This window comes from Medicago sativa, chromosome 1, assembly GCF_051527215.1.
Source record: "Medicago sativa cultivar Bolivia chromosome 1, Bolivia_mono, whole genome shotgun sequence".
NCBI classification, from domain to species: Eukaryota; Viridiplantae; Streptophyta; class Magnoliopsida; order Fabales; family Fabaceae; genus Medicago; species Medicago sativa.
Genome location: NC_140749.1, coordinates 24,390,004 through 24,413,058, shown reverse-complemented (window position 1 = coordinate 24,413,058; position 23,055 = coordinate 24,390,004).

Below are 23,055 nucleotides of genomic sequence, written 5' to 3'. Positions count from 1 at the left end.
AGTATCTCGCACAATTTTTTTAGATAGGACTCATTAATCAACTATCAATAGGTTTATATTATTACATTTTAATGTTTTAATATTAAAAAAGTGTGAATCCCACTTAAGATTGCGGTCTTAAGACATTGAGTCTTATAAGACCTCAAAAAATATATCTCCCAATGGAATATCCAATAGATATCAAGTCTCAAATGTTTAATATTATCTCATTTATACCCGTATATAAACTTTTAAGTGATAATAATAATAATAATAATAATAATAATAATAATAATAATAATAATAATAATAATAATAAATACAATTATATTCAACAATATATAAAAAACGCGGGAATTATTAACGTCATTTTTTCATTAGTGAAATATTTATTTTTGTGAGATTTTAACATATTTATAATCTACCACTTTATAATATTTAATAACAACCATTTCATCAACGTTTCTTTATCATTCATTTTTTTTTCTTTTTTCTTAACGTAAATAATATTGCAAATACGTTTTGCCACATAACTTATACTTCGACACTCAATTTGTGCAGAGCACGGGTTTGTTTCTAGTTCTCCGATATAATCAAATATTTGCCGGTGAATGGCTCCCAGAACCACATGTCATGAAATCCCGTTGAATATGATTTTGCAAACTAAAGTTCTCCTCCTCCTTCATAGAAACTTCCTCACCATCGTACACCTCTTTAGTCAAAACAACATTTACTTTTGCCTCTCAGTATTCAGTGCTTCAAGGGCAGAAATTTCCAGCTGTGTATAAAAGAAAGGTGTTGCAATTCTTTAGGTCACACCCACGTTTATTCTTTAGATCCTTATTACCTTGTTTAAAATGGTGTTTTGTTTTTTTAATTTGGCCACCATCTTACCTTTTTTAATTTAGCTTCTAGGCTATTAGTCTTCGGTCAAAGCTCTTTTGCTTTAGGCCTTGGTTGTTTTTTAGCTTTCATTTAGTTGCTTCATTTTAGTTGGGGGATTGGTATATCTTTGATAGGTCTAGGCATGGCAACAAAACCCATACCCATGGGTATCCGCCCAAACCAACCCTGATTTAACGGGTTTTCCCCGATGTGACTGGGTTTGGGTATGAGTTTGGGTTTTCCCCGATTTCAAAATATGGGTACGGGACGGGTAACGGGGATATATGCACCCACCCCAAACTCATACCCAAACCCTACCCGAATATAGAAAGTTTTTTTTTTTTTGTTGAGGGGGTTGATAATGATTTGCCATGTTATTTGGTTTGATAATTGTCATGGTATAAGAACTTTCATTGCTAGTTAAAGGAGCAACCAATTATTCGGTTAGGAAATGTTAAAATGAGTGCAAATTGTTGGATAATGCATTACAATATTACCATTGAAGCTTAAAAAAACACTTTTTTTATTAAAAAAAATTGATTCACTGCGGGAACGGGGACGGGGCGGGAATACCCGAACCCATTGGGGACGGGGATGGGATTCAATTTCTCATCTTCGTTGGGTATGGGTATGGGTAGGGTAACGGGTAAGTATATGGGAGTAGGAGATGGGGATAGGAAAGGCAATACCCATCCCCACCCCACCCCATTGCCATGCCTAGATAGGTCCCATTGTCTCTCTTGCGTGTTAGTGTTTATTTGTAATGAGAGTGTAATATTTGGGCTAATCCTCCAAAGCTTCATTTGTACTTGATTTGTGGTTTTAACCGATTTATTGGTTATACCGTCTTATTAATGGAATCTCATCTCTTTCGACCAAAAGAAAAAGAAAAAAACCAATGTAATTTTCCTTGCTAGCTGATACATGGCCCACATGAGTAATTGCATGATGATTTCCATTGTAACCACACATTGGAGTCATTAACCACACATTAGAGACATCCATTTTTGGATAATTTCCTGTGTAACCACACATTAGAGACATCCATTTTTGGATATTTAAATTAAATAGGTCTTTTTTTATGGTGTCCGAGATTCGAACACCGGACCTTGCATATATTATGCATTGTCCTTATCAACCGAACTAAACTCCAATGACTTTGCATATATTTAAATAGGTCTTACATGTACATCGCTCATTTATAATTTTTTAATATTGTCATCTAATAAGCAACAAATCTCTTCAACTCAACATCTCACACAAATTTTTTAAATGGGACTCATTAATCAACTACCAATAACTTTATATCATTTACATTTCAACTTTTTAATATTAAAAGAGTGTGGGTCTCATTTAAGATTGAGGATCTTAAGTGAGACCTTGTGTCTTATAAGACCCCAAAAAAGTTTTTCCCATTGAAGATGGTCTTACCACTAAGAGGTTTTTTTTTTTGACAAAAACAAATTGATATTCATTCATTCAAATCGAGAGATTACATCATTCAACACCGCTAAAAACGTAAAGGATGAATCTGGAAACAAACTCACAACATTCAAGTTAATAGCATATAACGGCATAATGCCTACAAAAATATATGATAAAATTAAAGTGACCGGAATATCCATGGTCTCCGGATCTGCAACGTTGACGCCCAAATCTTTGATTGAAAAATCGATCTTTCAAGATGAATAAAATGAACACCGCAAGAAGACGGGAAATCAAACAGCTCCCCACAAGACGACGAACAACAAACCACCACACTTAGATGATGAAATCACAATGAAAAAACCTAGATCTATGTGAAAATCACTTATTTAGATTGAAACAGAGAGAAAAAGATCATGAGCGGGTGATTTCAGGTAAAAAATTGACCCAAAACCACCCCTCAATGAAGAAACTGGAAGAAAAAACTAGGACCGGCTTGTTGGAGAGGGAGGGGAAGAGTGAGAGAGAAAATGAAGTGTTACTAAGAGGTTTATTTCCATGAACAATATTCACATAAGTCTGCGACCATGCTGCAGCATAACAAGAAATTTTTATAGTTACATGGGTCAAAACGAGCATTAATGTATCCCGTCTTTTTTATTTTAGGCAGAAGAACAATAAAATTGTAAAAATATTCTCTAAGAAAACATAAAATGGTAAAAAAAAAAAAAAAAAGTAAATAAAAGAGAAAGTTTGAAGAAAATGTTATATCAAAAACGATTTTTTTATACAATGTCAGAATAAGATTTTTTTTATAGTATCCAATATTGTTTTTTCTCCTATTATTGTAGATTATTCGTATTTTAATGAGATTTAACTAATATTTTAATTGATAAATTACACAATATTAAAAATTGATAAAATAACATGAATGAAAGAATAAAAATCTAACACAAAAGTGTGTATCCCCTTTATTGGCAAAAAAACAATAAAGTTGTAAAAAGTAATTAAGTGAAGAAAAATATTGAAAGAAAAATGTTACTCCAAAACATTTTTTTTGTATCAGTTCAAAATAAGTTTTTTTTATAGTGACCAATATTGTTTCTATTGTTATTTTTAAATTAATATTTTTTCTATTGTTGTAGAATGTTTCTTGTATTATTGTAGATTATTTCTATTATAATGGGATTTAATTAATTTTTTAATTGATAATTTAAATAATATTATAAAAATTATAAAAATAATTTAAATGAAATGTAAAATTGAAAGACAAAATTCAGCCCAAGAAGGGCACATCCCCTTTAAAAATAAAGATATTTTTTTTAAGCAAATGGTGAGCTGATAGTAAACTGCAACACGCTAGATATATAAATAAAATAACGGAAATCAGAACAAAAAGAGAAGGGGGGACATAAACCAAAACCTTCTCAAATGATAAAACCAAAGCAAAATCGGGGACAAAAGTCAAACCCAGAGAGAGAAGAAACAAGAGTATCTTGGAATTGTAAGTGGTTGAAAGTAAGAGTATCTTCTCTAAGTCTCTTCCGCTTGCATGGAAGTGGTAAGCTATTTAAGTCTAATGGCCGAAAGGATGACAATCTGCGCAAATTCTTCATAAAGGTATGTCCTTATTCTTTAAATTCATGTAAATTCTAACTTCTTGCTATTATATTGCTTGAGGACAAGCATCGGTTTAGGTTTGGGGTTGTGATGACAAATCATCATATGATATTTTTGGCTTTGTTTTTAGTACTTTTCTTTGCATTTGAAGACAAATAAGACGAGAGTTAGAGGATTCGTCAATTGTTTGAGGAACATATTGTATTGTTTTCACTTGAGTCGTTGTAATTCACTTTTATCCTAAATCATGAAACTTCAAAGGTGTTTTGAGTGTTTTGTAGTGAGAAATCATGTAATTCAACAAATCAAGACATCACGTAAAGGATCAAGGATATGAGGTTGAAGTTTGTCATACCTCTAATTAATAAAGTTTTCATTCAGTTATGCTTTTTTTGTGTCCGATTTAAATTAGTTCTTGTATGTTCTTAAAACTTTTTCAAAAGAGATCACTGTATCGTAATCTTGAAAATTGATACGTAGATGAAAAGTAGGATTGACAACCCAAAATTCTTAATTCGTGTATGACTGTTCTAATTACTTATTTCATACTTATGTTAATGAAATTCAAGTTTGAAGTCTAACGTTTTCTAACTCTCTTCTTTAGGGAACGTTGTAATATTACCAGGTTAACACAGAACATATGTTGTCGTAAGATGTTTTAATGGAGTTTTTAATCTTAGTTTCAATAAATCATGAGTAAACACCACATAACTGATTGTTTTCTAAGTTAATTCCAACAAAGACGAAGGGGGGTTCAAGGATTCCCTAATCACCGTTAATAATCTAAATCATAAACATAATCTTGCATTGGGCAGAGCAATTAAACCCTACAACTCTATTCATTACTCTTTTAATTTTACCCTTTGAAATAAGTTTTATTAATTGCTAAGTTGAATGACAATCCTTGTGGAGAACGATAAACTTACTATTTTATTACTTGTTCGATTTGGTGCACTTGCCAATTTCATCCATCAATTACCAAAGCATTGCAGTGTTGTTTAGGATTTGTCTTTTACGTTAGCACTGAAGGTTGTTGTCTGATTGTCAACAATTTGCTTGGCTATTTTCCGATTTGAAGATATAAACCTTTGATTGAGGCTTCAGTGTTCTTTTGATAGTTCATGGACATCTGGACGGACTGGTTGAAAATGTCTTCAAACTTCCATGTTAAATTAAAATTCATTTAATTATGCTTAAACTTCTAAATTTTTGAATGATGTTTTACGGACATGTTAAGAACATCATAAAAAACTTTTTTTTTCTAGTTTTTTTTAACATGTAATGAAATAAATATGAATTTTTTTAAAAGCCAAATTTTCAAGATTCAATTAACGAAGATTTGGACCTAATAATCAAATTTTGAAGTACATTTTTATGCACGAACTTTGTATAATTTTTAAATAAGTATGTAAAAAATCTTTTAAAAATTTAAAAGTTTAACTATAACAAAATAAATTTTAATTTACAAGGACTAAAAGTATGTGTTGGTCTTTTTTAAATTAAAATTAAAATTTGTTAAATTATGTTTAGAGGATTAAATCTCATTGTAACGAATCAAAATTAGGATTGAGGAGTCCACTTTCCGTTTTAAAGCTAAGAAATAACAAGCACAACAAAAATCTAAGAAGCATGATCCGAAAGAGGGGTGTGCATGATCCTTTCCCCCCCTTTTTGGTTTGTTAATTATCCCAATCCCCTCCCCTCTTCATACAGAGAAGACTCCAAGTCACCACAAGAATTCAGCAAGCAAGTAGCAGGACAAACATGTCTCCACAAAAAAAAAAAAAAAAAATCATTGCTCTCCTTCCTTTGTTTGGAGTCCTCGCTATGCACATAGATGATTGTAAAGTCAATAACTAGATGTAGACAATAATGTAGCTTGCTAAGTATTCATGTTATGATATATTATTTGTTACTTTGTTATAATAGTAATGCAGAAGAAACACAATAATGAACATAATGAAATATTAGCACTACATAAAGAAAGTCGAGAATGTGTTTGGTTGAGGTATATGATTGAACATAAAAGAAACTTGCAATTTTTCTTCCGAAAGAGTGAATGAAACAATCCTTTATGAATATGATACTATGTGTTTTGCTAGGTTGAAAGGAGGTGATCTTCAAAAGAATTATGATATAAACAGTCAACAAATTTGTTCGTGTGAAAATCTTTCAGACCTTTTCACAGTCACTCCCAAACATAATTTTTTAAGAACTGATACATAATATTGATCTTCATTGTCTCAGAGATGATTGTTTGATTGTGGGGGAGATATAAATATCATTTGCACATTTTTTTTCCATTCACTATGTTTTTTGTAATATCCCGCCTGTCAATATCGGAATATTATCAGTCGATCGTGCCGGAAGATTAAAGTGCATGGAAAGTAAGTGTAATAGAAAATATTATTATGTGATGCCAGCTTAATACGAATAAAGTATCAGTGTCGTATTAAACACGTTTAAGGCAAGGGCAATTTGGTAATTGCACAGGAAAGGATATTTATTTGGTTAAGGCACCAAAATATCTCATTTTCAATCATCTTTCTATCTCTAGGTTTTTGGCAAGAGATATCCTCCTCCTTCTCTCTTCAATTGCGCCACCCTCTCTCTCTCTCTCCCCACCAATTCTTCCTAAATCTTCCTTTATTCATGGCAAGCTTGTGCTTTATGTTTCCCTATGATCTTCTAAGTTTGTGGGAGCTTGGTTTGGGTTGTTTTCACTCTTTCTCCTCAAGATAAGTTCATGAAGGAAATAGGGTTTGATGATGACAAGATAAGGTGATGCAAGCTATGTTTCTTCTTGGTCAAGAATAAAAAGAATGATGATTTGAAGTTGGGTGGAAGAGCTAGAGTATGGATTGTGATTCTTGGAGCTTTGGAAGCAAGCTAGGGTTTTATTGTGAAGGGATGATGATTGTAACACCCCGTTCTCCCAACAACGTAATATTAATTATTATAATCAGAGTAAACTATACAACGGAGTGTCACACTGCTAATCAAAATTTCATAAATAGAAAATATCTATTTATTTAAGACCAACATAAAGAATCTTAATAAACCGCAGCGGAATAATTCTTTAAAAATATAATTTCAACCAAAATTCAACATCAATGAAAATCTTGGCACATAGGCCCCAACATAAATCAACTTTATTTTCAACAACGATAAACTCTAATAGCAAGTCTTTTCCAAAATATGTGATACATAAAAGAAATGAGAAGACATTCGCAACGATTTCCCCATCCTAGTATGTATCAGAGCCCTAGACACTTGAGCCGACCAAACCTACAAGTCATCAGTACCTGCACATTACCCACGGTCGAGGCAACATATACGCAGAAGGGGTGAGAAACTTATCCAATAATAATAATATATAATTCATCAAATTAATGAAAACAACAAAGCATATCACAACAGGCATCATTAATAATGTATTTAAATAAACACATAGGCAACGACATAATTATTTTCAGCAACAAGGTACAGCAACAACAACAACAACAACGTTATCCACGACGACACCGACAACTCGACAATGCGACAACGACAACAACTCAACAATGCTACAACGACAACAACAACCCAACAATGCTACGACAACAACAACTAATGCATCATGCAGGTGGTACCAATCTACGCGCGTTGAATGCTAAGCATTCCAGGGCATAAGCCCCCAACGATTTGGATGGTTAAAGCATCCCAGGGCATAAGCCCCCAACAGGTGAATGATAAACATTCCAGGGCATAAGCCCCCAACAATTTGAATGATAAACATTCCAGGGCATAAGCCCCCAACAGAACATGAGTATGCATATGGACTCGACTTGTGTATATCAACATACAACTTCAACAACGACTACAACAACAACATATGTGCCTACAACAATTATGACACACTCCCCAACTTCGACATCAGATGATACAACGACATCAACAACGGAAATCAAACAACATAGCATATATATAAATCAATTACATTCATCTCTAAGTCTAAAACATCCTTCAAAAGCAATTAAGTTTTGATCAATAGGACATAAGCCAAATACCCATAACACACCTCAACTAAGTCCCTAACACTTAAGTTTGAAGTTGGGAAACCAACCATATGTTTTTGGACTAACTTGGGATTAGTTATGCTAAGTTTTCTTAAAGTTTTCTGAAGATCCACTTGGACTATTTTTATCATAACTAAAAATCTACAAATCTTTTCCACTCCAAACCAAGGCCATTTTAAAGCTAACTTAATTATCTACAACTTTCATGTTTACACCGAAAGCTAATTCAAAACAGAAACGGGTGAAAAAGACGCAAGAACACGAAACAGGGGAATGCTGTCACTGTTACATCGTACTACGATGGAATGCATCGTACTACGATGGGATACACTGAAAAATTCTTGTTTGCTGCTGGAAAAATCGTAGTACGATTTCCCAGCATCGTACTACGATGGAACATGGACAGTTCTACGGAAACAGACCAGTTTTCACTCCAAAAACCCCAATTTCATCAACCCAAACCCCAAATTTGATCCCATAATCACCCAAATTGTTTTAGAAACATGTTTACAGGTTTATTAGACAACATAGGGGATAAAACAACATATAATCATGCAATTCAACAACAAGTTTCATCATAATTCATCATCTAACATAACTTCTCAAACCCTAAAAACCAAGAACAACAAATTCATCAATTTTCAAATTATATACCATGATTATTGAAAGGAATCCCACCCTTACCTTATCTCAGCAAATTCTACAGCAAAAACGATTGGATTCTCTCTTCCTAGCTCTTCTCCTAGCTTTCTCTTGGTTCTTCTCCTTTTTCTCTCCAAAACCCAGTTTTTTCTATTGTTTGTACGTGAAACTGTTTCTCTCCGCTTCTCTTTCTTTTTCTCCCAAAAATATAACTTCTTTCTTTTCATTTAACTCCCACTAAACTCTCATAATTACTAATCAACTCCCATTAACCAAAATATTAATATTTTACTCCTATTTTTATTTCTCCTAATATTTCCACAAATAATAAAGCCATATTCATTTAAATAATATACAACACATCAAATACCAAATAAATCATATAAAATTATATAAAACACTCAAACATCCACTAAAAATAATAGAATAAAAATGGGGCGTTACAACTCTCCCCAACTTATAGAATTTCGTCCTCGAAATATTACCTCAAGCAAACAACTCAGGATATGACTCCTGCATCTTACTTTCCAACTCCCAAGTAAGATTTTCACCAGTTGCTCCTCCCCAAACAACCCTCACTAGAGGTATCTCCTTGCCTCTCAACGTCTTCACCTTGCGATCATCAATCCTCAAAGGTAAAGTCTCCACCGTAAGGTTGTCTCTAACTTGCACCTCATCTCTAGGAATAACATGTGAAGGATCCGCTACATACTTCCGAAGTTGCGACACATGAAACACATCATGCAAGTTCGAAAGATGTGGTGGCAAACCAACTCTATAAGCCACCGTGCCAATTCTCTCAGATATTTGATAAGGACCAATAAACTTTGGAGTCAACTTCTTGGACTTCAATGCACGACCCACACCGGTCATAGGGGTGACTCTCAAGAACACATGGTCACCCTCTTGAAATTCAAGGTCCTTCCTACGCTTGTCATGATAACTTTTCGGTCGACTCTGCGACGCTTTCATATGCTCTCTTATCATCTTGACCTTCTCCGTAGTCTGCTGAACTATTTCAGGTCCCAACACAATACTTTCACCCGACTCAAACCAACATAAAGGAGTCCTACACCTTCGACCATATAAAGCTTCGAAAGGTGCCATACCAATACTCGAATGGTAACTATTGTTGTACGTGAACTCTATCAATGGTAGGTGACTGTCCCAAGCTCCACCTTGCTCAAGTACACACACCCTCAACAAATCTTCTAATGATTGAATCGTCCTTTCCGACTGACCATCTGTTTGCGGATGATAAGCTGAACTCAACTTCAGCTGAGAGCCCAAAGCTTCTTGCAAGCTCTTCCAAAATCTTGAAGCGAACCTCGGATCTCTATCCGACACAATACTCGACGGGACACCATGCAACTTCACAATATTATGAATATAGATCTCCGCCAACTGAGCTACCGAATAAGTGATATTAATTGGAATAAAGTGTGCCGACTTCGTCAATCTATCGACAACAACCCAAATGGCATCATGCCCTCTTTGAGTGTTTGGTAAACTCGTCACAAAGTCCATGGAGATGCTATCCCATTTCCATTCCGGCACATCTAAAGGTGTCAACAAACCAGCAGGCTTCTGATGTTCAACTTTCGATTTCTGACAAGTCAAACAAGCATATACAAATTGTGCGACATCTCGCTTCAACCCAGACCACCAAAACAGTTTCTTCAAGTCGTGGTACATCTTTGTAGCTCCCGGATGGATACTCAAGTTGCTTCTGTGACTTTCTTCTAAAATCAACTTTTTCAATTCATTATTATCAGGGATACAAATCCTGCCTCGGAATCTCAACACTCCTTGATCATCAACCTGAAAATCACCATCTGCAGTCTGATTACTGGCAACCATTAAGTCTACAAATTTCACATCAACCTCCTGGGCTTCTTTTATACTCTTCAAGAACTCATTATTAATTTTTAACATACCCAACTGCACACTCTGAGGTGCCAATTCACAAACAAGACTTAAGTCTCTAAACTGTTCCAGCAATTCAAATTCTTTCACCATCATAGCCGACATGTGCAACGTTTTCCTACTCAAGGCATCTGCAACCACATTAGCTTTACCCGGATGGTAATTCAAGCCAAAATCATAATCTTTCAACAACTCTAGCCACCTTCTCTGCCTCATATTTAACTCCTTTTGATCAAATAAATATTTCAGACTTTTATGATCACTAAACACTTCAAATCTGGAACCGTACAAATAGTGTCTCCAAATTTTCAACACAAAAACCACAGCAGCCAACTCTAAATCATGTGTAGGGTAGTTCTTCTCATGTATTCTCAATTGTCTCGAAGCATAAGCCACTACCTTGCCATCTTGCATAAGCACACCACCTAAGCCCAACTTGGACGCATCACAATATACAACAAAAGGTTTATCTGGCTCTGGCAAAATCAAAATTGGAGCCGTTGTCAATCTCCGCTTCAACTCATTGAAATTATTCTCACACTGAGCATCCCACACAAAAGCTTTACCTTTACAGGTCAACTGAGTCAATGGAAGTGCCAACTTCGAAAATCCTTCGATAAATCTTCTGTAATAACCAGCCAAACCAAGAAAACTTCTAATCTCTGTAACTGACTTAGGAGCCTCCCACTGTGATACCGCTTCAACCTTCGATGGGTCCACTGCAATACCACTACCAGAAATAATATGGCCAAGGAAACTTACTTCCCTTAACCAGAACTCGCACTTTGACAACTTTGCATACAATTTCTTTTCTTTCAGCACCTGCAACACAATCTTCAAATGTTCTGCATGCTCTTCTTCAGTCTTAGAATAAATCAAGATATCATCAATAAATACAACAACAAACTTATCCAGAAAAGCATGAAAAATTCTGTTCATATACTCCATGAACACACCAGGCGCGTTAGTAACACCGAAAGGCATCACTTTATATTCATAGTGTCCATACCGTGTCCTAAAGGCCGTTTTCTGCATATCTTCATCCTTCACCTTAATCTGATGGTAACCTGACCTCAAATCAATTTTACTAAACACGCGAGCACCCACTAATTGATCCATCAAGTCGTCAATTCTCGGAAGTGGATACCTATTCTTTATCGTCACTTTATTCAGCTGACGGTAATCTATGCACAATCTCATGCTACCATCCTTCTTCTTAACTAGCAACACAGGTGCTCCCCAAGGTGACACACTTGGTCTTATAAACTTCTTATCAAGCAATTCTTCCAACTGCTTCTTCAATTCTGCCAACTCGGAGGCTGACATACGGTAAGGCGCCATCGACACAGGCTTCGTACCCGGCACAAGATTGATCGAAAATTCAACCTCCCTCTCTGGTGGTACATCTGGAATCTCATCAGGAAAAACTTCAGGAAATTCATTCACCACGGGCAATCTATCAATTATCGACTGACTCTCTACAGACAAATACGCCATCAAGGAAAACATTAAGTTTCCATCATGCTCTAACCGCTTCAGCTGCTTGGTAGATAAAAATTCTGCTCCACTCTCTTCTTCAGCAGAAGAAAAGTACACCGTCTTTCTAAAACAATTAATATGCACATGGTTGTATTCCAACCAGTTCATACCAAGGATCACATCCATACCCGTCAATGGCAAACATACAAGATCAACTTCAAAATCTCTACCATACATGGATATAGGGCAACTCTGACAAACAAACGATGTGGTTACTGAACCCTTAGCTGGAGTTTCAACAACCATTTCCACAGGCATACTTGACATAACTAAACCCAACTTATTTGCACAATCAACAGCAATGAAACAATGTGTAGCACCAGTATCAATAATAGCAATTAAAGGAGTACCATTAAAGAAACAAGTACCTCTGATAAGTCGATCTTCATTAGCTGTTTGTGTACCGGCCAATGCAAACACCTTCCCACTAGTCTGAGTCTTCTTAGGCTTCTTGCACTGAGAACTAAGATGACCCTCTTCATCACAATTGAAGCAAACCATGTCACCACGCTTGCACTCAGCCATGATATGCCCTTTCTTGCCACAACGATGACACTTCTTCTCATCCCGTTGAGTACATGCATTACTCTTGTGGCCTTTCTCACCACACTTGTAACAAACTATCTCAGCTTGAACATCTCTTCCCTTGGGTCTCCTTTCCTCAGGCATCCTCTGTTTGCCCTTGTCAGCTGGGGCACTGTAAGGCTTCGGACGACTCTGCTGTCCCTTACCCCTACGGTCACTCATCACCTTGTAGTGAGCTTTGGTATCATCTTCATAGATTCTGCATCTGCTCACCAAAGCAGAAAAGTCACGGATCTGCTGGTAACCAATGGCTCGCTTAATATCAGCACGCAAACCATTCTCAAACTTTATGCACTTAGAAAATTCAGCATTGTCTCCAGTATAGTGTGGATAGAACTGAGGCAACTCCACAAACTTGGCTGCATACTCTGTCACTGACATGTTTCCTTGCTTCAACTCAAGGAACTCAATCTCTTTCCTTCCGCGAACATCCTCAGGGAAATATCTGTTTAGGAACTCCCTCCTAAACACAGCCCAAGTCACAACTGCATCACCTTGCTCTAATTCAGGTAAGAGACTCACCCACCAATCATCAGCTTCCTCAGCTAGCATGTGCGTACCAAAACGCACCTTCTGGTCATCAGTACATTGCATAACCCTGAAAACTCTTTCAACTTCTTTGAGCCATGTCTGTGCTCCGTCAGGGTCGTACCTTCCTTTGAAAGTAGGAGGATGATTCCTCAGAAAGGCCTCCAACATTCTTACATCAGCATTAACACCAGCACCAGCATTCTGTTGTTGTCCTATAGCTTGGGCCACAGCTTCCAATGCAGCAGCCACCGCAGCATCGTTTCTTCCAGCCATTCTATTTCTCTTGTAATAGATAATATTCGCAGCCTCCAGGTCTCTACTCTATATAACAACAGAAATCAGCACAACTGAGACAATATAAATTGTCAAACAACTCTACATGGCTCGACACGACTCTACTAATTGGCCGGACGGACCGACCTGCTCTGATACCAATTGTAACACCCCGTTCTCCCAACAACGTAATATTAATTATTATAATCAGAGTAAACTATACAACGGAGTGTCACACTGCTAATCAAAATTTCATAAATAGAAAATATCTATTTATTTAAGACCAACATAAAGAATCTTAATAAACCGCAGCGGAATAATTCTTTAAAAATATAATTTCAACCAAAATTCAACATCAATGAAAATCTTGGCACATAGGCCCCAACATAAATCAACTTTATTTTCAACAACGATAAACTCTAATAGCAAGTCTTTTCCAAAATATGTGATACATAAAAGAAATGAGAAGACATTCGCAACGATTTCCCCATCCTAGTATGTATCAGAGCCCTAGACACTTGAGCCGACCAAACCTACAAGTCATCAGTACCTGCACATTACCCACGGTCGAGGCAACATATACGCAGAAGGGGTGAGAAACTTATCCAATAATAATAATATATAATTCATCAAATTAATGAAAACAACAAAGCATATCACAACAGGCATCATTAATAATGTATTTAAATAAACACATAGGCAACGACATAATTATTTTCAGCAACAAGGTACAGCAACAACAACAACAACAACGTTATCCACGACGACACCGACAACTCGACAATGCGACAACGACAACAACTCAACAATGCTACAACGACAACAACAACCCAACAATGCTACGACAACAACAACTAATGCATCATGCAGGTGGTACCAATCTACGCGCGTTGAATGCTAAGCATTCCAGGGCATAAGCCCCCAACGATTTGGATGGTTAAAGCATCCCAGGGCATAAGCCCCCAACAGGTGAATGATAAACATTCCAGGGCATAAGCCCCCAACAATTTGAATGATAAACATTCCAGGGCATAAGCCCCCAACAGAACATGAGTATGCATATGGACTCGACTTGTGTATATCAACATACAACTTCAACAACGACTACAACAACAACATATGTGCCTACAACAATTATGACACACTCCCCAACTTCGACATCAGATGATACAACGACATCAACAACGGAAATCAAACAACATAGCATATATATAAATCAATTACATTCATCTCTAAGTCTAAAACATCCTTCAAAAGCAATTAAGTTTTGATCAATAGGACATAAGCCAAATACCCATAACACACCTCAACTAAGTCCCTAACACTTAAGTTTGAAGTTGGGAAACCAACCATATGTTTTTGGACTAACTTGGGATTAGTTATGCTAAGTTTTCTTAAAGTTTTCTGAAGATCCACTTGGACTATTTTTATCATAACTAAAAATCTACAAATCTTTTCCACTCCAAACCAAGGCCATTTTAAAGCTAACTTAATTATCTACAACTTTCATGTTTACACCGAAAGCTAATTCAAAACAGAAACGGGTGAAAAAGACGCAAGAACACGAAACAGGGGAATGCTGTCACTGTTACATCGTACTACGATGGAATGCATCGTACTACGATGGGATACACTGAAAAATTCTTGTTTGCTGCTGGAAAAATCGTAGTACGATTTCCCAGCATCGTACTACGATGGAACATGGACAGTTCTACTGAAACAGACCAGTTTTCACTCCAAAAACCCCAATTTCATCAACCCAAACCCCAAATTTGATCCCATAATCACCCAAATTGTTTTAGAAACATGTTTACAGGTTTATTAGACAACATAGGGGATAAAACAACATATAATCATGCAATTCAACAACAAGTTTCATCATAATTCATCATCTAACATAACTTCTCAAACCCTAAAAACCAAGAACAACAAATTCATCAATTTTCAAATTATATACCATGATTATTGAAAGGAATCCCACCCTTACCTTATCTCAGCAAATTCTACAGCAAAAACGATTGGATTCTCTCTTCCTAGCTCTTCTCCTAGCTTTCTCTTGGTTCTTCTCCTTTTTCTCTCCAAAAACCAGTTTTTTCTATTGTTTGTACGTGAAACTGTTTCTCTCCGCTTCTCTTTCTTTTTCTCCCAAAAATATAACTTCTTTCTTTTCATTTAACTCCCACTAAACTCTCATAATTACTAATCAACTCCCATTAACCAAAATATTAATATTTTACTCCTATTTTTATTTCTCCTAATATTTCCACAAATAATAAAGCCATATTCATTTAAATAATATACAACACATCAAATACCAAATAAATCATATAAAATTATATAAAACACTCAAACATCCACTAAAAATAATAGAATAAAAATGGGGCGTTACAATGATGCTTGAGAACTTGGGGGATCAATATGGATGTTGGCAACTTATTAAGCAAGGAATAACCATGGGTTTCAATTGAAGCTTGAGGACAATCTTGGAATCAAGACCAAGAGCTAGGTTTTGAGCTTGAGAAAGATGGATATAAGCTTGATTGATGCTGCAATATCATGTGAGTTCCTTAGATAGTTTTCCACCCTTGGGATTATGTGTTTTACTCTCTTGTAAGATAATATGAATTCTAGGGTTTATGTATGAGTTTAGTTGCCCCTTTTCTTGCCATGCTTACTAAACATGTTAATACTTGCCATATGAGTGATTTACAAGTATTCTATGATCAAGTATGTTCAAATATGCTTAGGGACACTTGGTTTTGAGGTTTTTGAGCCAAAAACACCATTTTTACAAGTGCTGGAATGTCATAACTCGCCACATCGAGCTGGTAGCTCGCGAGGCGAGCTAGACCACCAGAACTGGGGGTTTGCTCGCCACAGCGAGTGTTTTCTCGCCTCCCCAGTAAAGTTACTCGCCATGGCGAGCAGACTGTGTGGTCACACATGGTTTGCTCGCTTCAGGCAGGCTTTGGCAGTTTTCGAGCGGATTTCTTTGTACAATCTTTTATAAAGGTAAACCCCTCAAACCAAGGTCCTATAAGATGATCTTTTAAAAGAGTTTTCTTAAGAATGAAGCAAGTATTTAACATGCTTAGTGATGGTTGGTACATGAGAGAATGACATGATACGATACGAATTGGGGTAGCAAGTTATTCATTAAGCAAGGGGAAGATTATAGAGCCTCGACATAGCTTGTCGATAACTAGAAAGTTAAGCAAGAATCCTATGTAGGATAAGACGCGAAGTATATTCTCTTCGCATATGATCAAGAATGATATAGCAAGCATGATAAACTGTGGATTGACTAGTTAATCTCTCCACCATGATTAAGGATGTACAAGTATGAACAAGTATGAAATTTACCGCTAATCGGATCGATCAAGGTTCTGAGGTAAACATGCAAGCATGAATAGGTTTAACCTTTCATGACGACAAGACCATGACTAATATAAAGTAGGTGGCATGTCTCTTTCTATCCACGCCAGGGGGATACAAGTGGTTCTCATGATGAGAACGATTCAAGCCGCAAGGGACCCGCATGTCACTGAATAATCAAGATGTCGGTGCTAGTGTCTCTCGTTATCCACATCAGGGGGATACGAGAGGTTCTTCGAGGAAAACAGTTCAAGCCGTAAGGGACCCGCACGACACCGAGGGAGTCCGATGTACCCTTGCTAGGTTTCATCGGTCATGTATGGGATTGTTCTCGGGGTTACTCCACCCGGGGCTCTTCGTAAAATGAATCAAGATAATGAATGTGTGTTCAACGCTAACATAATGAACGAATGAATGAACTTACATGCGATTATGTATGATATGACTATGCTTATGATCATGAATGAACTCATGTACGATTATGTTTAAGAACAAGAGCACGAGATGCTACTAGACAAGTACAAGTTATGTATAGAACATGTAAAGAAAGATATGTCGATGACGATCTTAGGTTTCCCCTAATCGTTCGGTTTAGAATCGTGTCATGATTATAGTAGTATCTGAAAGCCTCGATACGTAGTGTGTATTCTTGGCAATGCGGTTTTAGTTTCCCCTTAACCGCAATGACATGTATAGAAGAGAAGCCTATAACAAGTTAAGATGAGGTTATGACGGCCCTAGTATGCACGACCGTCTACTATGCAAGTCCCCACACACGTATAATCAACCGGCAGGTTGTATTGTAGACACGTGGTGACCGTAGGATTCCCCCGAGGTTACCTATAGCCTAGGATTAGGTGGAACTCACTGAGACATTATGTCTCATCCCAATCCTTATTTGTTTTAGATAAACAGGTTTGATGGCAAGCTAGTAGCCGAATGGATGATTCAACAATTGATCGTTCTTACCGCAGCAGGATGCTATGGATATTCAAGGACGTATTTATATTACTTTAGAAAATATGAGTTGTATTATTATTGTACGAACTCATGTTGTTGTATAAAGATATTCATTCAAAGTTTTATTGTTGTATATATTCAATGTATCCAGTACTAAACTAATACACATGCTAGACTTTCTAGATACGTCTAGTTTGGGTGTTGCAGTTTTGTCCCACTGGATTTTTCTGATAAGGTTTTTAACGAGACAGATATATCGAATACTGTACTCTTTTTCCTTTACTAATATTTTTTTCCATTGGATTTTTTCTTAATTAGTAAGGTTTTAATGAACCATATCCTCGATGGACATCTAAGGAAAAGTGTTATGAATATATCAATTAGTGGATGTTCATCCATTAACCTTCCGCATACTTGTAACTCTCATTAGTGATTGTAATGTGACTATTAATTTACCTATTTGTATCCTATAAGGAAAATGGTAGGTTGACACCCTTTTATATGTACCTCACATGTACACCCCATGTGGCAGGGGTATTTTATTAATTTTATATCACACTGTCACCCCTTTTTGAATAAGTTTCACTGTTTTTGCCACATGTCACAATTGTGTGTGGGTGTCAAAGAGTGTATGCCACCTAAGGTGGTCCATGTATAAGGGTGATCCTATAAATAAGACCTACCTCCTCTGTTCCTATATATAAGAAAATTTCTAAAAAAAAAAAAAAAATGTCCTATTTATAAAAAATATCACAACTTTTAAGGTGTAGTCATTGTTTAAAAGACTTTTCTATCCCTTATTTAATGTTTATCTTTTATATATTGTTATACTTTTGATTAATTTCATAACATGCAAGAAATTATTCCAAAATTTTAGTAATTTTAAAATATGAACGACAATCAAGCCGGCATGGAAACGCATTTAATGACTTAATCGTTCCCTTTTTATAGAGAAATGATAACAAGTGCCCTAAGCACACTTGATGAGAAGTTTAAAATAGCAACTTTATCTTAAAAATTGTGCATTCAACTTATTGAAAGATTAAAAAGAAACTTTTTCTACACCAAATTTCACAATTTTTTCCTTTTTAAAATCCTTAACAAGTGCCCTAAGGACATTTGTTAAGGGCACTTTTTAGCATAACTTTTTTTATTCATGTTGAAAAGACCCCAAGTCAAGCTTTTCCATTTCCTAGGGGTTATAACGAGTAAATCTAAGAAATAGCAACCTCCACTAAAAAATTTAGGCTTAAATGCTTAATTGGTCCCTTAACTTGATTTTAAGTATCGGTTTGATCACATAAGTAATAAAAGGTCCGTTTAGGACCCTTAACTTTATTTAAGGTAACGGTTTGGTCCCTTCTGTTAATTTAATTCAAAAAAACTTTAAATTTTGGTCTCTTAACTTATTTAATTAGTATTAGTTTGGTCTCTCAACTTATTTAATTAGTATTAGTTTGGTCCCTAAACTTAAAGTTTTTTTGAATTAAATTAACAGAAAGGACCAAAACGGTACTTTAAATAGAGTTAAGGGACCTAAACGGACCTTTTATTACTTATGGGACCAAACCGATACTTGAAATCAAGTTAAGGGACCAATTGAGCATTTAAGCCAAAAATTTAAGAAGCATACTTAGAGAGAGGTGTGTAAATGATCTTTCTAGGAAACGCACGCTCGGACACCTTTTCCATTTCCTATTGTTTTTTTATGGGTACATTCAATTTTTTAATTTAATCAAATTCATTCTTCCATCTAATTTGTGCTACTCATCCGACAAGAATTCAGGAAGAAAGTAGCAGGATAAATAATAAAGAAAATCATTGTTCTCCTTTTCTCCAAACATATTTGTTTTTAATAAATTTTACTTTTCTTAGTTTCTCTCATCTTATAGGAAATACACGCTCCGTCCCCCCTCTATTTTTGTTTATTCATACAGAGAAGACTTCATGTCTCACCTTTTCCATTTCCTAATGTTTTTTTATGGGTACATTCAATTTTTTAATTGAATCAAATTCGTTCTTTCATACAGACAAGAATTCAGCAAGCAAGTAGCAGGATAAACAAGTCTCCAAAAAAAAAAAGGATCATTGCTCTCCTTCCTCCGTTTGGACTTTGGAGTCTTCTCGTCACACCGATGTTTTTGCCTCGGCAACCTGCGATTGTAATATAAGTGAGAGATAAAGTGACAACATATAATTAATATGACTCATATACCTAATTTCTTAAGGCTTTGATTGGATTGATGGAACATAACGGAGCAAAAAGGAATATAACGGAATGGAGCGAAACGGAATGGAATAGATAGCTCATTTCATTGTTTTGATATTTTACAATGGAACGGAACAAATTTACCTTTCTATTGTTTGGATTGTTGACCGAATGAAATGAATCATAAATTTTTTATTACAGTTATATCCTTCTTTAATTTAAAATACTATTATATAAAATTAAAGCATTTATATTCTATTAAAATGATTAGAAAATTCGGGAAGCTATTTTGTTCGTTCTGTGTATGAATTGCTGACTAAAGTTGAAGACGTTCTAATGGATGCGGTTTCAGGTTTGATATGGCACCGACATGTTTCCTTAAAGGTGTCTATTTTAGATTGGCGTCTCCTTCGTAATCGTTTGCCAACTAAGGTGAATTTGGTGGCTCGTGGTATGCTTGGTTCCGACGCTCAACTATGCGTCTCTGGATGTGGGGAAGTGGAGACTGCTCATCACTTAATGTCTCCTGTCCCATTTTCGGAAAGTTATGGTGTCTTGTTCGTGCTTGGGTTGGTGTTAATGGGGCTGATCCATTTTATGTTCCTGATCATTTCCTTCAGTTCACTAATTTGGCAGGTGTGGCAGCATCTAGGCGCTCCTTTATGCAAATGTTGTGGTTAATTTGTGTGTGGGTGTTATGGAATGCTCGTAATAAAAGAGGTTTAATAACACCGATATCTATATTCACCAGATGCTTGAAAAAGTCAAAATTAATTCTTATTGGTGGTTGAAAGCGGCCAATGTGGTTCATGTGCTAGGGGTTCATAACTGATTATCTAGCCCGCTCCTTTGTTTGGGTATTTGATAGTGATCCCTATGTTGATTTTTTCTTTCACTTTTGCTTTTGTACATATTTTGTAACATTGGTCATTCTCTTCTAGCACGTCTTGTGTGGAAGAAACATAGGTTTCTAGTGTTAATATAAGCTTCATTTTTGCCTGTTCAAAAAAAAATGATTAGAAAAAAACATATAATTATAAATAGGGTAAATACCTCTTTTAGTCCCCGTAAAAGAAAAGATTTAGATTCTGCCTCTGTAATTTCAAATTCTTGCACTTTTGGTCCCTCCTTTCATCACGTCAGCAGAATCTGAGTCTGATGCCATGTGTATATTTATTTAATCCCTAAGTTTTTAACCCCTAAGTTTTTTTAATTTTATTTTTTTATAATTATTTATCTGACTCAGCTAAGTCAGTTGGCACATATGCGTTGACTTGGTCAAAATGGTGGGATGATGCCACTTTTGCAAAAGGGGTTAAAGTTAGGGGTTAAAATATTCATTTTTTAAAAGGGGGTCAAAATCGTAACGTTTTAAACATAGGGAGAAAAATGCATTTAAGCTTTTTCTTTTATCCAACCTCTATTGTTTCAAATACCTTGACCTTTTGTCTTCGGTGGGACTAACAATGAAAAAATGCAAATGTGTTGTGATGAATTGTGTTTTATCTTGGTTTTCGGGTGTCAAACATTGATTCCGTTTGAACCTTTTTAACCGGTGATATCTTATTTTTTCTTGGGAAGGGAAAAAGTAAGCAAAACCCTTGAGAATCGAGGTCCGGGAGTTGTTTTCGCTACGGGAAGGTGTTAGGCACCCATAACGACTATAGTATCCTATAGGAACCGTCTTTACTTTCTACGCGCGCGCTTTATTTTTAAATGCTATTTGGAAAATGATATTTACACCTAAGAGTTTGCTAAGTGAAGAATTGGAGGGAGAAGAAAGTGTTTGAATTTTTATTTTATTTGAATTGAAGGAATTTTGATTCCTTGCCTACGTACCCGGTTAAGGGATCAAATCCACCGTAGTTCTCTTCCAAAAAATATTTTGTTTTTGTTGGTTGATTTTAAGTTTGAAAATTGGAGTTTTGAAGAATGGAGATTGAGAGGCCTTAAAGGCATGAGACTTTAAGAAAAAGTGAGGTTTGATTAGTGATTTTGGAAAATGAAATTCAAAGTATGATTAAAATTTATTAACATTTGATTAAGAAAATAAAAGAGAATACAATGGGATTTTGGATCCCAAGGTTTATTATGAAAAAGATTTGGGTGATGTTGTTCATATTTTTTTTGGAAAATTGATTTTTCTAAGCGTAAATCCTAAGCATTCATCTAAACTTTCAATCCTAAGCATACATCTAAACATGCATATTCTAGCCATACATCTAAAGTGGGGTGTGTGCATGTGTCGGTGCTTGTGTCGGTGTACATCATTAGAGTCCATTGTCCTTTACATCATTGGCCTAGATACATGCTATGATCTTGCAAGAAATTTAAAATTGCATAAAATAAAATACAAAAACCCTAGGTTATACATGCTAAGTCTTTTGCAAGAAAACTTAAATGGCAAGGAAAGTAAAGCAAGCGATTTGAGGCAAACGGAGACCTATTTGGCAAGAAGGAGGGTGCAGGTAGCAAAAATGCAGCAATGTGTAAGAACAAGGCCCAGGCCCACGCAACACTCTTCTTCCTCCTCTTTCTCTCTACTGATTCACTCCCTTTCAATTCACGACCACTCTTGTCCCACGGCAGCAACAACAGCATCGCAAATCTCCTTCTCCTCAACGACACCGTTTTGATCTTCCACCGTCACTTCTTCTTCTTCTTCCCGAATCTCATTCTGAACAAGATTCTCCACCACACATTCCTTTAATTCTCCACCGTTTTCAACACCGTTATTCTCAATCACACTCGTCGGATTCTCATCAGATTCGAAAGCTTCCTGCAACCCCCTTGTTATTATCATTGATGTTATTTGCCTATTCCAATCAGCACAGTTTTCCTTTCCATCTCCAAGATTCAAGCCGGTTCGATTGTGCTCTGGCTGGTGGCACGTTCAATCAAAGGATTCACCATCGCAGTTTCACGAAGAGAATCGATCAAACACTTCACCACGTTGCAACGATCAAAGAAAGAGTGATGCAGCAGAGATAAAAAACGTAACGGTTCCGAGTTCGTCACCGTTGTCGCGAGTCCAATTAGCTTGCTGCG